Consider the following 13,241-nt stretch of genomic DNA (forward strand, 5'->3'; position numbering starts at 1 on the left):
CACAGAAGTGCTCCTGGGGCTCAGAGCACTTCAGTGCCCTCCTGGGGGCCACGTTGTGCCCTGGGCCTCTGGTCCTGGTACTGGAGATTTTTGCATTTATGAGAGAAAGAGATGGAGAGATTTTTCTTTCCTCCAAAGGTATATTTTTTCTCTTTTACTGCCCTTCTTGAGCTCTTTGAATATATTTTGTCTGGTTTGCTCCCCACTTTCTCTGGTTTTAGAAATAAGGAAATAGTTGCATTAACTAGCCCTGCTTTCCAGTTGTCAGTGACTTCTGTATTTAAAAAAGATCATGACAAGCACAACTATTTGAATTGATAATTGTACTTGGTGATCTGATGGTTGGACATGGTGATCTTGAAGATCTTTTCCAACCTTGATGATTCTATGAATTCTCTTTGTGGAGGCAACCCAGCAGCAGGGAGTGGTATGTCAGTGGCTGGAAGTCACTGCCTGCAAAAGGCACATGGGAACAGAATGGAGCACTGAGCAGGCTCTTGTCATAACTGGGATTTCTGGAGGTGGGGAGAAAGGTACTTGATCACAACAATTTGCAGCAAGACCTGGGGGCAGAATGGCTGTGATATTGGCCACTGCCCCACTCTGGGAGCCACCAGCTTGTAAGAGCAAAGGTAAATGCATACACACTCTCTAAGGTATGCAAAAATTAATCAGTTGTTACTGCTCATGTGCTCTCATGGCATGCTTGGAGGCAGTTCTACTTAAAATTGATTACATAAAGCCTGCTGTGTTTGATAAATGTTGCATAAAAAGTCCTCTGTGAAACTTTCAATATAAGGCTGTGTTTTTCATTGCCCATCCTTGGTTGCTGGGGGGCAGTGGGGATAGAGGGTGGAATAAAAAGAAAAAAGTTCCATATAACTTAATGGAGTTAGAAAAGTTTATCCTTGTAATTTCAAATCTTAGACACTTCGAAGTGAATTAAATCTAGAAGTATATCAGAAGGATCTTGTCAGGGGGAGAGGACTGGGAAGAAGCTATGCCACAGCTATACACTTTCCCATGTTTTCTAATGATACACAAGTGTGCAAAAATGTACTCAGAGATGGTAAATGCTTTTTTTCATTGGTATGCAACAGCTGAAAATATGAATTAGTGAACCACTAGGGAGTGCTAGAGGAAAACTCAATATCCAGGAACATAACACAATTTTCCCTGTCACAGCAGTCCTGTATTTTGCCCTTCATTTCTTCTCCCAAAGCTTGGATTAATTAGCTAGACAATAATTACCTGAGCAATTTCCTGAACAATGATAAATGGTTAATGTATTACTCTCTCAGAACAACGCTGCTGTAAAACATCTGTCATCTACAATGACTGCAATTGCAAAAAACATTGCAAAGATTATTGCTATTATACCACAGTTTATAATAAATGGTCGGTCCAGTTTTATGCATTTGAAAGCTTATCAGGTAGACAACATCAGTACAGCCAAAGAGATTTATTTATTTAAATGCTAATTACTTGTATGCAAATGCCAGGAACAGGCTAACTGTATGGCTTGATCATATGGTTCATTTATTTCAGAGGTTATTCTTCAGGGAAAACGATCATTAATGCCATACATCTTCATATGCATATCTTTCATCTGCTGCAGACACGACTGGCTTTCAGTTTTGAAGCTAAATATGTGTTTTAAATGGTTACTTGGATAAAGCAAGCAATATTTTAAAATTTTATTGCCTGTCATTATCTTTTAAGCTTTACAGAGAATTGATCGTTTTTCAGGACAAACAAGAAGGAAGCAGTATTTTGCTGGAAGCGATGAATAAAACTGAGGACTTCCGTTCCTAGGCTGACAATCCACTGTCATCAGCTGCAGGAGAGCATTGCTTCTGTTCACTTATACATTCACACTCAAGGCTCATGCCAGCCCCAGTTCCCCCTCTGAATCCACCCATAGGGTCTACCATGCTGATTCTTACAGGGTAGGAGTACTTCAGGAATGTACAAGCCCCTCTCTCTAAGTCTCTCTCTAGGCTACTCTGTTGTATGTATTTGTGGGGGGCAGAAGCAACCTCAGCATGAAACACCTTTTAATTTTGTTGTTCTAGTGCATTGTTCCAGTTATCAAGTGGTGAAAGCAGAAAAGCAGTGAAAGGCCATCAACTGTTTACATGCATTTTTTTTCCTGAGAGGAGAAAGCCTTAGAAACATTTAGAGCCATTTTCTTTTCAATATTTTCAGCCCTGCCTCCACAAATACACTCCAATTTCGTAGTTTTTGCCTCAGTAATTCAAAACAATTTTAAATATTGATACTGAAATGTAGGAACATTCATCTGGAGTTAATAGCACAGTGTAAGAACAAGCCTATTGAAATCCATGGAATCAGACTTGTTTTAAACTCATGTAAATATAGTTTATTTACATGATGTAATGTAGTTTATTCTATCTCATTTAGAAATAACATTCCTCAAAGAAATGTACTTATTGATGTGTATTGATTTAAGATGTGTTCTTGCTGACAATCGTAACTGAGAATTTTGCAATGGCATTCAATGAAACTATTACTTTTCAGTTGCTACCAAGTAGATAAAGGTCCAAAGAATGTCATGGCAGACAACTTGGATGGTTCAATTATAGTCCCTAAACTAAGTTATAATACAGCTAAATGACTCCACTTCATCTGCAGTGATGGAGAGACATTTTAAATTATTATTTTTTAAACCTCAGATCTTCAATAGAAATCTGTGCAAACTCACAGGCAGAAAAATATCAACATAAAATCATATAAAATAAAAAAATCATATAAAATGATAAAATATCATATAAGCAAATGTTTAAAATATTATAGATATTGTTACATGGAAAAGTCTTGCCTTGCAGGAGCTTAACAAGAGATAACAAGTGACTGTCACTGCATTCTCACTGACATCCAGATACACAGTGTGGCCCTGATTTTTTTTAGTGCATGTGGTTTCTGTTTTCAGTCTTTATGTGTGATGTTCCTGCATGAGGTGTGTGTGGGAAAAAGAGTGATTACTGCAGTGCTCTGTGTTTTGCTGCCAGGAGACTGTTCCAGGTTTGTGGCCACCTTCTAACTACACTGCAGCTCCTGTGTATATGGAAATATTTTTCCAGGCAGCGGCTGCTGGCACTCAAGGCTAAGTCCTGTCTTTAGATGTGTTAAAATACTTGGGCAGAGGAGCTTGAGTTCTGCCCCTTTCCTTTATCTTCTATCTTCTATATTCTGTCTTCTATACCCCTGTCCCTCACCCCCCAGCCTAGGAAACAAGGCTCCCACTGTGGTGACTGTGCTGTGGAAGACAACAGATGGATTCACCCAAAGAGAAGAGGAGAAGAAAAGGGGAAACACAAGGTCAAGTCAGTATGTGAATGTGAATTTCCCCCCCCCAAAAAACCTGCAGTGTACAGCCATTCTCTCCCCTGTGAGTGGCAGGTGGAGTAGCTACCATGCACCAGTTTCTTATGCATGGCTAGGGATGCTGAGCGTTTGTACCCCGGCTGCTAACCAGGATGATGCAATCCCTGAAAACTATGTCATCTTAATCCTACTTTTTGTCTGCTGCTACTGCTGACAGGCTTCTGGCCAGTTGTCCTTGCAAGTCTGGTTCTCCACCAGCCAGTCCTGCAGCCTGTAGTTTGTGCTAGCTGCGTCCCCAACCTGTAATCTCCCACTCAAGAGTCTCTGTTACCTGCAGTTTGTGTAGCTGGTTGGCAAGCTGGGGTTCATGGGCTGGAGCTCAAGAGAAGATCCTGGACAGGCAGGGACTCACCACAAGAAGTGCACATCTTGAATACAGGTATTGCTTGAAGGTAGTAATCAGTCAAGTTTAAGACTCAACATAGGGCTATATAAGTGGTTTCTACAGCACACTAGTGAATTGATTCAATTGCTTTGGAAGCTTCTATGATTAATTCAGATGCTACCAGTGTAGAAAAGTTTCCTATATGTCCCATATTACATCCGCACATATATATCCTAGATATCCCAGGGCATCTTAGATGACTCTGGGTTCCCACATATGGTCAACCAGACTAGGACCCTAATCACTAGAGTCACTGGAGATGAGATCAGGCAAGTAGACATGAGGTGTCTAAGTCAGGGTGAATTGAATTGTGCTCCAGGCTCTACTGCCTGGATTGACTGGAGCTCCATTACCTGTATGAAGACACCCAAAACAATGTATTTGCAGGTGCCCCACACAGAGTTTACTACAGAAGAATGTGTTAATCTCAGACCAAATCCCACCAAAGGGGTCCCTATTGGGACAGCATGATCCCATAGCTGGAGGTGTCACATCCTGTGCTGGGCTGCGCCCTCATGGCTGTCCCAGCAGTGGCACTGCACAGAGATGTGATGCAGTCCTTTGGAAGCTGAGCTAGCACAGAAGTCTTGCCACTTAACTGTTGTTTTCAACTTTTATCACAGCTTTAGGCTTCATACACTTCCACCTTGAGATAAACAATTCAATTGTGAGGCACAAGGTAATTTACTTGACTTTTCTAACTCTGCAGATACTAGTAATGCAATCAGCTATGCACACAGCTGGGGTCAGGATGAGATATGTGACTGTGGGCTCCAGAATTGAATTTTTAGCATATGCATTCTCCCACAGCTTCCTTTTCACTTGCTCTGCATGACACAAGTATTAGCTAGGAAATGAGATAACCCACAGGTGCAGAATGGAAGAAGCATGCTGTTTTATACAATACAGAGCAATAGTATGATTTTAAACATAATCATAATGGCACTTAGAGAAATAAGCCATCAAACGTTAGATTAGCTTTCAGGTGTTTCAGGATGACAAGCTTCCATCATCAACACCTGGTATTATGGCACTTTATAAAAATATTAAATATGAATTTTTATCAACTGTGAGTAATGAACTAAATGGATAGAAAGTCAGACTACAACAAGGAGTTTCCTTTTTTGTACAATCCTTTCATGAAGTCAGGGCCACAAACTGAAGTCCTTTACTAAATATATTAGAAACATGAACAACTTTGGCAACAGTCTCCTTTGAACTAACAGTACAAATGCTGTCAAGCATATTTAATTTGTATACTGAAGTCTGTAAAGGTAAGAATAAAATTCTATAACATGCAACAGTGAAGCAGTGTTGCACTGTTAAATAAACATAGGATTTATTTCCTCTCTGTCTAAAATTACTCATAAAAACAGTCTATTATCCTTCATTTCCCAACAATGACCTGTGTTTGATGCGACAAGTCTATAATGCACTTGTCTGTCCATGCAAAGTTGATATTCATGAGCTTGATTTGCCTAACAGTTTTTGACTCAGATCCTATATAAATGTGTAAACCACAAAATAGCATATCATAGAATATATTTCAGTCATTCTAGATGGATGCTTGAGTTAAAGTACATGTATGTTCTTTGTACATGTATATCTGACTTCATTCTCATAACAATTGAATTTTAGTCTAGAAAAGGGCTGATGTCTCCACCTGAAGACTGTTTTGACATTAGTATCCAAATGCAATATTTCTGTATTTTACTTTTCACAAAATTATCCTAACTTCTGAATTTTGTTTTTGATGTGAACAATATCTGTAATTTAAGGTTATTAGGGATTGTAGTACACGGGCAGTTATTGGGACATTACCAAGAAACAATACAGGCCTATATAGTGGATAATGGTTATTTATATTCAATACCGCATGACTCTGGATCATCAAGAGATCAGGAAGCCCTGATTTCACCTCCTGTGCAGGTATGCATATTTGCAAAGGACAATCTTCTGGCCTGCCAATCCAGTCCCTGAGGACGGGGGATCTGTCAGCCCTGATGTGTATACACAGACAGTTGTTACTGTCTGTTTGACCGATAAATTAAGAACTCACCTCCATAGTACTGGGAATAGCTGCAGGACAGCAAAAATCATTTAACATCAATGCGTTTTTAGTCTTTCCTCCAGGATGAACCTGTCTTTCTGAAGAGGATTCTGATCTATCCAGATGTGAACTTGATTTCCTGCAAAATACTCTCTCATTTTTCTTTTCACAGTTGTTCTCTTCCATAGCACAATGACACTGATAAACAAACAGTTAGCTGTACAACACAGATATCTGACAGCTGAAAGTCCAGCAATTCTTAAAATATTTTGGAAAAACATGCTTCTTGTAAATTACATGTACTGCCATGACCTTAAAGTTGCCCATGTTAATGGAATCAGTGTCGATGCTAGTTTCAAATACCAGATTTTAAAATTAGGTGTAGCTCTTCCCTTCTGCAGTTGAAGGGTTCTTCCCGTATGATACAAATATTTAAGTTCACAACCACCCCACTGAATGGGGCTTGCTTCACATGATGCAGGTGAGTGTGTCCCCCATCTCACCCCTAACATTATTGATCTTTACAGATGCTGTTAGCTTTCTTCCTACCCACAATAAATACGTCTGAATATGGCAAAATAATATTCCAATAATAGAGAGGCAGTGGCGGCAGGTTCAATGTTTTCCTTGACTCAGGAGGAAATTACAATGGTTGTTTTTATGATTAAATCATTTTGCAGAACAGCTGTGATAAATCACCTGAAGTCTATTTTATAAAAGCAGAATATTTCAGTAAAAGTCAGCCTGTCTCATAGCACCAATAGCTGTTTAAGCCATTTGTCATCAGCACGCATTTGCCTCTGCTGTGAGAGCTGGCTAGTGTTTTTTAACCTCTTCATATTTTTGCTTCAAGTGGACAATTACACTACAGAGTACACAAATTCAGATATATCTAAGAACTTAGAAAAGGACTAGATGTTTCTGTGCAGCACAAACACTTTTGTCTGTATGTTAATACAAAAAAAGGGGAAGAGATGCAGACTTTCCAACCTGGTATTGGGGTCAGTGTTTATCTGTGATGGATTTATATAAATATATATATTTTATTATTATTATTAGAATTATTATTATTTTCATTTGTATCTCATCTCTGACGTTTCTGTTCCTTTTCATGAGGTTACCAGATGGGATTCATCTAATCACTAGTAGATGTCTGCACCATAGCTGGTCTTTCCCAGTGGACATCACACATCACAGTGTTATCAAGCATTACTATTTTGGACATGTGACATCTGGGAGGAGGACTCCTTTGTGCAATGTCCTGTTGACCCAGGGTGCCTGTTCCTTCCTCAGATTTCATTCTTATTCTTGGTCTGTGTGCACAACTCCAAATGATGAGGTGCCTGTCTTCATCAGCCTGGGTGCTATGGAAACACAGCTAAGCTTGAATCCAAAATTCAGCAAACTTCTTCCTGTTGAAGAGATATGGTTTTCATTTGTAAAAGTATTCAAATAATACAGAACATTTTAGTTTAGAAACTATACATTTGAGGTATGGTATCTTAATATTATCTTACCTAATCACACATGCCTCTGGCTCAGTGGTCCTTCAGGTTTTGCTACATGAATAGACACCCTTATCAAGTCCCTACTGTCATTCAGTCACAGAATCACAAGAAATGGCAGAGGCTGTCAGGGCCTTCTGGAGGCCACCAGGCCCCAGCCCTGCTCCAGCAGGGCCACCCAGCGCAGGCTGCCCAGGCCCATCTCCAGGCGGCTTTGGAAGGCCTCCAAGGAGGAGACCCCACAGCCTCCCTGGGCAGCCTGTGCCAGGGCTCCTCACCCGCACAGCACAGAAGTGCTCCTGGGGCTCAGAGGGAGCCTCCTGGGGGCCAGTTTGTGCCCAGGGCCTCTGGTCCTGGCACTGGGCATCTCTGACAAGAGCCTGGCTCACTCCTCTCCACACCCTCCCTTTGGGTGTTTATACACATTGATAAGATGCTCCCTGAACCTTCTATGAAGGACATCCAGATCCTTTCCTGCCGAGCTCTTCGAGCTGAGAAGCACCAGAGCATACTGGGGTTGTTTCTTCCCACATACAGGACTCTGCCTTTCTCCTTGTTGAATTTCATGAGAATCTTGTCAGCCCTCTGTATGGCAGTACAGCCCTCTGGGGAACCAGCCACTCACCCCAGTTTTGTCAGGGGAGTAGGGTGTGTATAGGGGGGGTGTTGAAATTTCCTTTGATTCTTTTATTTGCTGCAAAGTATATTTCTCTTACAAAAGCTAATGCAAATGTACTTAATGCTTTCCCAGGTAAATCTACCTGTACAAGAAATTCATAATCTTAACTAGCAGAAATTCATTCTCTGCCATGAAATCTTCCAAAAGGACTCAGCTTGTTTTCTGTCTGATCCTGGTTCAAGTAATCCACTGATGGTTTCTTGTACCTTGTTGGCATGTGAATTCTTAGACATATTTTCCATAAGTGAAAATTAAAATAAAATAAAATAAAATAAAATAAAATAATAAACATGATCATATGTTTTGTTTTATAACAGAAACCATATAGCCCTTTCAATACAAATAAGCTATTTTTCACATATCAGTGAGAAAACATAGCCAATATTAACACACTCCACTGAGCAGAAACAATGTTATTTTGTTCAAGTTATTAACTTCACCTGAGGTGTAATAAAAGTCCTGCTTGATTAAACAGACATCTTATTGTTTTCAAGCTAAGTAACACTCTTTTCTGCTCCAGAGGCTCTTTCAGAAGCAGTTCAGCGTGTCCTCACCCAGCCCTGTCTTCCTTGCCTGCGCTTCAGATAATGTCACGCTCAGCAGCAGAGCAGGAAGCAAGATCAACGATGAGGCATTCCTTCAGGGCCTGCGTTCTCCCTGCTCCTCTCTCCATTGCAGCTAAAGATCATTAAAGTTTGATGGCTTCCTGGAAGGGATGCCAACAGCAACACTGCAGTCCCTGAGAGTCCCTGAAAATGTGGGTGGGCATGAGGTGCTCCTGTGCCAGAGGAGCCGGGAAACAATTGCTGGCTTTTCTGCAGGAAGGTTCGGATACAAGGAGGGCCAGCCCCAACCACCTTAGTCCCAAGGGGGTGTGAAAGCTTTTGCATGGCCAGGAGGAGTGTGGGCAAGCACGGGGTAGGTGGATAGTAGTAGGGAGCTCTGGAACAACAGCAAGACAGACCCCATCCCTGCCAAGGGTGGCACAGAGCACAGGGGGCTGCTTTCTTCTTCAAGGAGTTACCCAAGGGATGCAGAAGCACCCATCGCACTGGCCCAGAGCTAGTAACATTGTAAGAGGACAGAGTTATGAAATACCAGAAATTTCCTTAAAAAAAAAAAAATAAATAAAAATAAAAAAGATATTCCAGAATAATTTACTATTTCTTGTTACTCTACCCCACTGAGTAATTTACCCCAATAAATAATTTAAAATTCTGTGGAAGCTGCAGTGTTTTCTTTATTCTCAAGTAACCTTCCTCCATCCTCTTTGTGTACAGCATCAGTGACTGATGACACAAAGTGGCAGAGGAGGTAGGAAAGGGGAGCTGCTGAATCAGTGAGATACTGTCGGCACCGGCATGATTATGTCAATTATACAAATGGTGGTCTTTATCCTGGGGGATATAAAACAGCATAATTTCATATGAGTTGCTTCTCTGCTGCAGATATGCAATTAAACATCTTCATCTTGTACAGCCTGCACTGAGAAGGTGTAAGTGGAAACTAGTATAGATCTATAATAAGGCCTGTGAAATTCAGCAGATGTGATAGTCATTGCATTGTTCATCTTAATTTGTAGGAGAGGTGGATGTCTTTTGACCCGATAATTTAACACACTGGGGTTGTACAGGTTTTGTACTTACATGAAGCCGCAGAGCATGAAAGATTTGATTCAAAAAGAGGTCTAGCTTCAGTGTCCCATCTGCACTTCTGTGTCTGGTCATTTTTGCACTTAAGGGAATGCTTTCACCTCAGCTGTCTTCAGCCATCCTAGTTATGTGCTCAGTTCCATCCATCAATCCAGCTGCCTTCACAGTAGTTGAGAAAGACAGTACCTCCAGGTTCAGCTACTCATCTTGGGATGGGATAAATTTATAAATTTTATACACTCTAGCGAACCTGCTTTGGCAGGGGGGTTGGACATGATGATCTCTTGAGGTCCTTTCCAACCCCTACAATTCTGTAATCCTGTGATTCTGACCACAAAGGATCAAAATGTCAGTCAGCCAACTTGGCTGGGGACTGCATTCACATGGCAGAGCCTCCACCTCTCTCACAGTCAGCAGTGTGGCTGTGCATCCTGCTTTCTGAGGTCTTGGAGGACAGAAGATGTCTAAGGAAGCAAGAGAAATCAGCAACCCTGACACCAGGGACCAGAGTGATGCACAAGCTGCCCTTCAGCTAACACCTGCCCTTTCTACTTTCTCCCTCCCACTCCATGACAATGTTCATGCTTAGGATATACCTCATTTGGCTCAAGGGTACTCTCTCAGACCTGATGGTGGTCATGCAGGAACAATTCTACTGTCTCCTACCTGGGCATTTACACCCAAACCAGAGCATGAATCTCGACCAGGACAGCAGCTCCCTTCACCCTGGTGGCAGTGGCAGAGTGGCAGGACTTTTCTGACATATCTCCCATCCTCTCAATACAGAAAAGTACCCAGAGGGGTGTTTTCCTTTCTCTTTTGTTTGTCTCCTATTGCTACTTTCTGCCCATTCTTCCTGTCTCTCCTCAGTTCAGCCAGTGGCCTAATTTATCCAATAGTGCTTTTAAGTCACTTAAATACATACATGATACATATAATATGTAAAGCCACTGTATGAAAGATATATGTATGTATTATTTAACAAAGTATAATGCAAACAGTTTTTCTTCCTTTGCAAGCAAAACTACAAATAATTAGGTCTTTAATCTTCCCCCTGTGTCACAGATCTGTACACTGAGAGCTTTCCCAAAGCTATGAGTGTTATAAAATGTCCCTGACTGTATAGTATGCAGTCAGCAATTTTATAAGAGATGTCAGAGTCTTTTTGGGGTGATCAAATATTATCCATTTGAAAAATATAAATATTTAATATCCTTGGCTTTTAAAATCTGTTAGGATGTCATATTTTTAAAGCCTTTTTTAATTTGAAGGTAAGTAAGTAAACTGACAGATAAACTCTCTAGGGACCTGCAGAATGCATTTTAATTAATCACAAAATGTCATGGTTCAGTGGAGAAATTATTTTATATTTGAAAAGATTTGAAAAGCCTCTAGGAACTAAAATAATTTCAGACACTGTGCGCTGATTTCAGTTCTCATGCTTGCCTGTAGATCTGTACTACCCCTGATCCACAGAGACTTTTAATCTTTCAGACATAAACACAGTAAGAACGGCTGTAATTCAGCAGCTGTTGTTCCTGAAGCAAGAGGAAATTCTATGCAAAGAGTAAGGAAGAATAATATTGCTATTACATGCACACGCATACACACATAAAGATCTGAAAGTAATACAAAAATTTAATCAAAGAAGAGAAAGGCAGAACTCCCTCTCCAGCTTCAGAAAATCACAGCAAAACTAAATTTGTTTTTTCAATACTGGCTGCTTTTGTTACTTTGTAATGAAATATAGAATAGATGTCTCTGTAATCAAATAATAAAGAACAGTGAAACTTTCTACTGCATGGGCAAATCTTATGGTAAAAGGTGCAATAAAGTATTGAAGAAGCTCCATAGTTATTTGGAATATTTGCTAATTTTTTCTTAGGTAAAAATAATTTAGAAAAAATTTGGATGGCTGTGCATATAAAATTTATTATATTTAGGAATCTTGCTAATTCTCTTCAGTAAAGTTGAAGAGAAGTTGATCAAAGGGATGGAACACCTTTCCTTTGAAGAAAGGCTGAGAGGATATTTAGCCTGAAGATGAGAAGGAGCTGGGGATACCTCATTGCAGCTTTTCAGCACTTAAAGGAGTCATAAAGTGGTCTTATAAAAAAGATGGGGAGTGACTTTTTACTTGGGCAGATAGTGATAGAATAAGGGGGAAAGGTTTTAAACTAAAAGAGGGGAGATTTAGATTGGAAATTAGGAGGAAATTCTTCCTTCAGAGGGTGGTGAGGCACTGGAACAGGTTGCCCAGAGAGGTTGTGGATGCCCCATCTCCAGGGTTGTTCAAGGCCAGGTTGGATGGGGCTTTGGGCAGCCTGAACTAGTGGTTGACATCCCTGCCTGTTGCGGGGTGTGTGTGTGTGGAATTATATGGTCCCTTTCAACCCAAGAGTTTCTATGCTTCTGTGATTCCATGAAAGATTCTTTGTTCCCTGTTCTGTGCAGACTTCTATATGGCATCTAATTCTATATGTATGACTGTACCTTATAATAAGATAGGAAGTTTTACCATGTATTCACAGTTTGCTTCTATCCTTGGCAGAAAAGGGAACATGGTAAGGGACAGAGTGAATTTCATATTTTGTTAATAAATACATCTCACCTATCAGCTGGGCCAATTGTGTTGTATACTTTGCCTGTACTGTACCTAACCAAATAAATTTTGCATCTCATTTCACAGTGTTACATTTGCCAGCAGACAAAAATGAATACAATTTTCAGTCAAAAATATATCACTTTGAAATCTTTTGCAAAACTAAGTCTCTCTTAGCTCTGTCTCTGAAATTGCCTTTACCATGAGCAGAAGCCCTGTGCTCCTCTTCAGGGAACATGGGCAGAATTCAAAAGGACTTGTTATAATCAAATTGGAAGGAAAAAAACTCAGAGGTAATTTTATTAGAATGAGATTCTCTGAAGGAATGTGTTTTTGCCTCTGCGGTCTGCTACCAAAAGTCAGAGCTCAGCACTCCTTGTACTTGATTTAATTAATTATGATAGCTATTGGTTCCTTTCCTTTCCTTTCCTTTCCTTTCCTTTCCTTTCCTTTCCTTTCCTTTCCTTTCCTTTCCTTTCCTTTCCTTTCCTTTCCTTTCCTTTCCTTTCCTTTCCTTTCCTTTCCTTTCCTTTCCTTTCCTTTCCTTTCCTTTCCTTTCCTTTCCTTTCCTTTCCTTTCCTTTCCTTTCCTTTCCTTTCCTTTCCTTTCCTTTCCTTTCCTTTCCTTTCCTTTCCTTTCCTTTCCTTTCCTTTCCTTTCCTTTCCTTTCCTTTCCTTTCCTTTCCTTTCCTTTCCTTTCCTTTCCTCTCCTCTCCTCTCCTCTCCTCTCCTCTCCTCTCCTCTCCTCTCCTCTCCTCTCCTCTCCTCTCCTCTCCTCTCCTCTCCTCTCCTCTCCCTCTCCTCTCCTCTCCTCTCCTCTCCTCTCCTCTCCTCTCCTCTCCTCTCCTCTCCTCTCCTCTCCTCTCCTCTCCTCTCCTTTCCTTTCCTCTCCTCTCCTCTCCTCTCCTCTCCTCTCCTCTCCTCTCCTCTCCTCTCCTCTCCTCTCCTCTCCTCTCCTCTC

This window comes from Aythya marila, assembly GCF_965140915.1.
Source record: "Aythya marila genome assembly, chromosome: 1".
NCBI lineage: Eukaryota > Metazoa > Chordata > Aves > Anseriformes > Anatidae > Aythya > Aythya marila.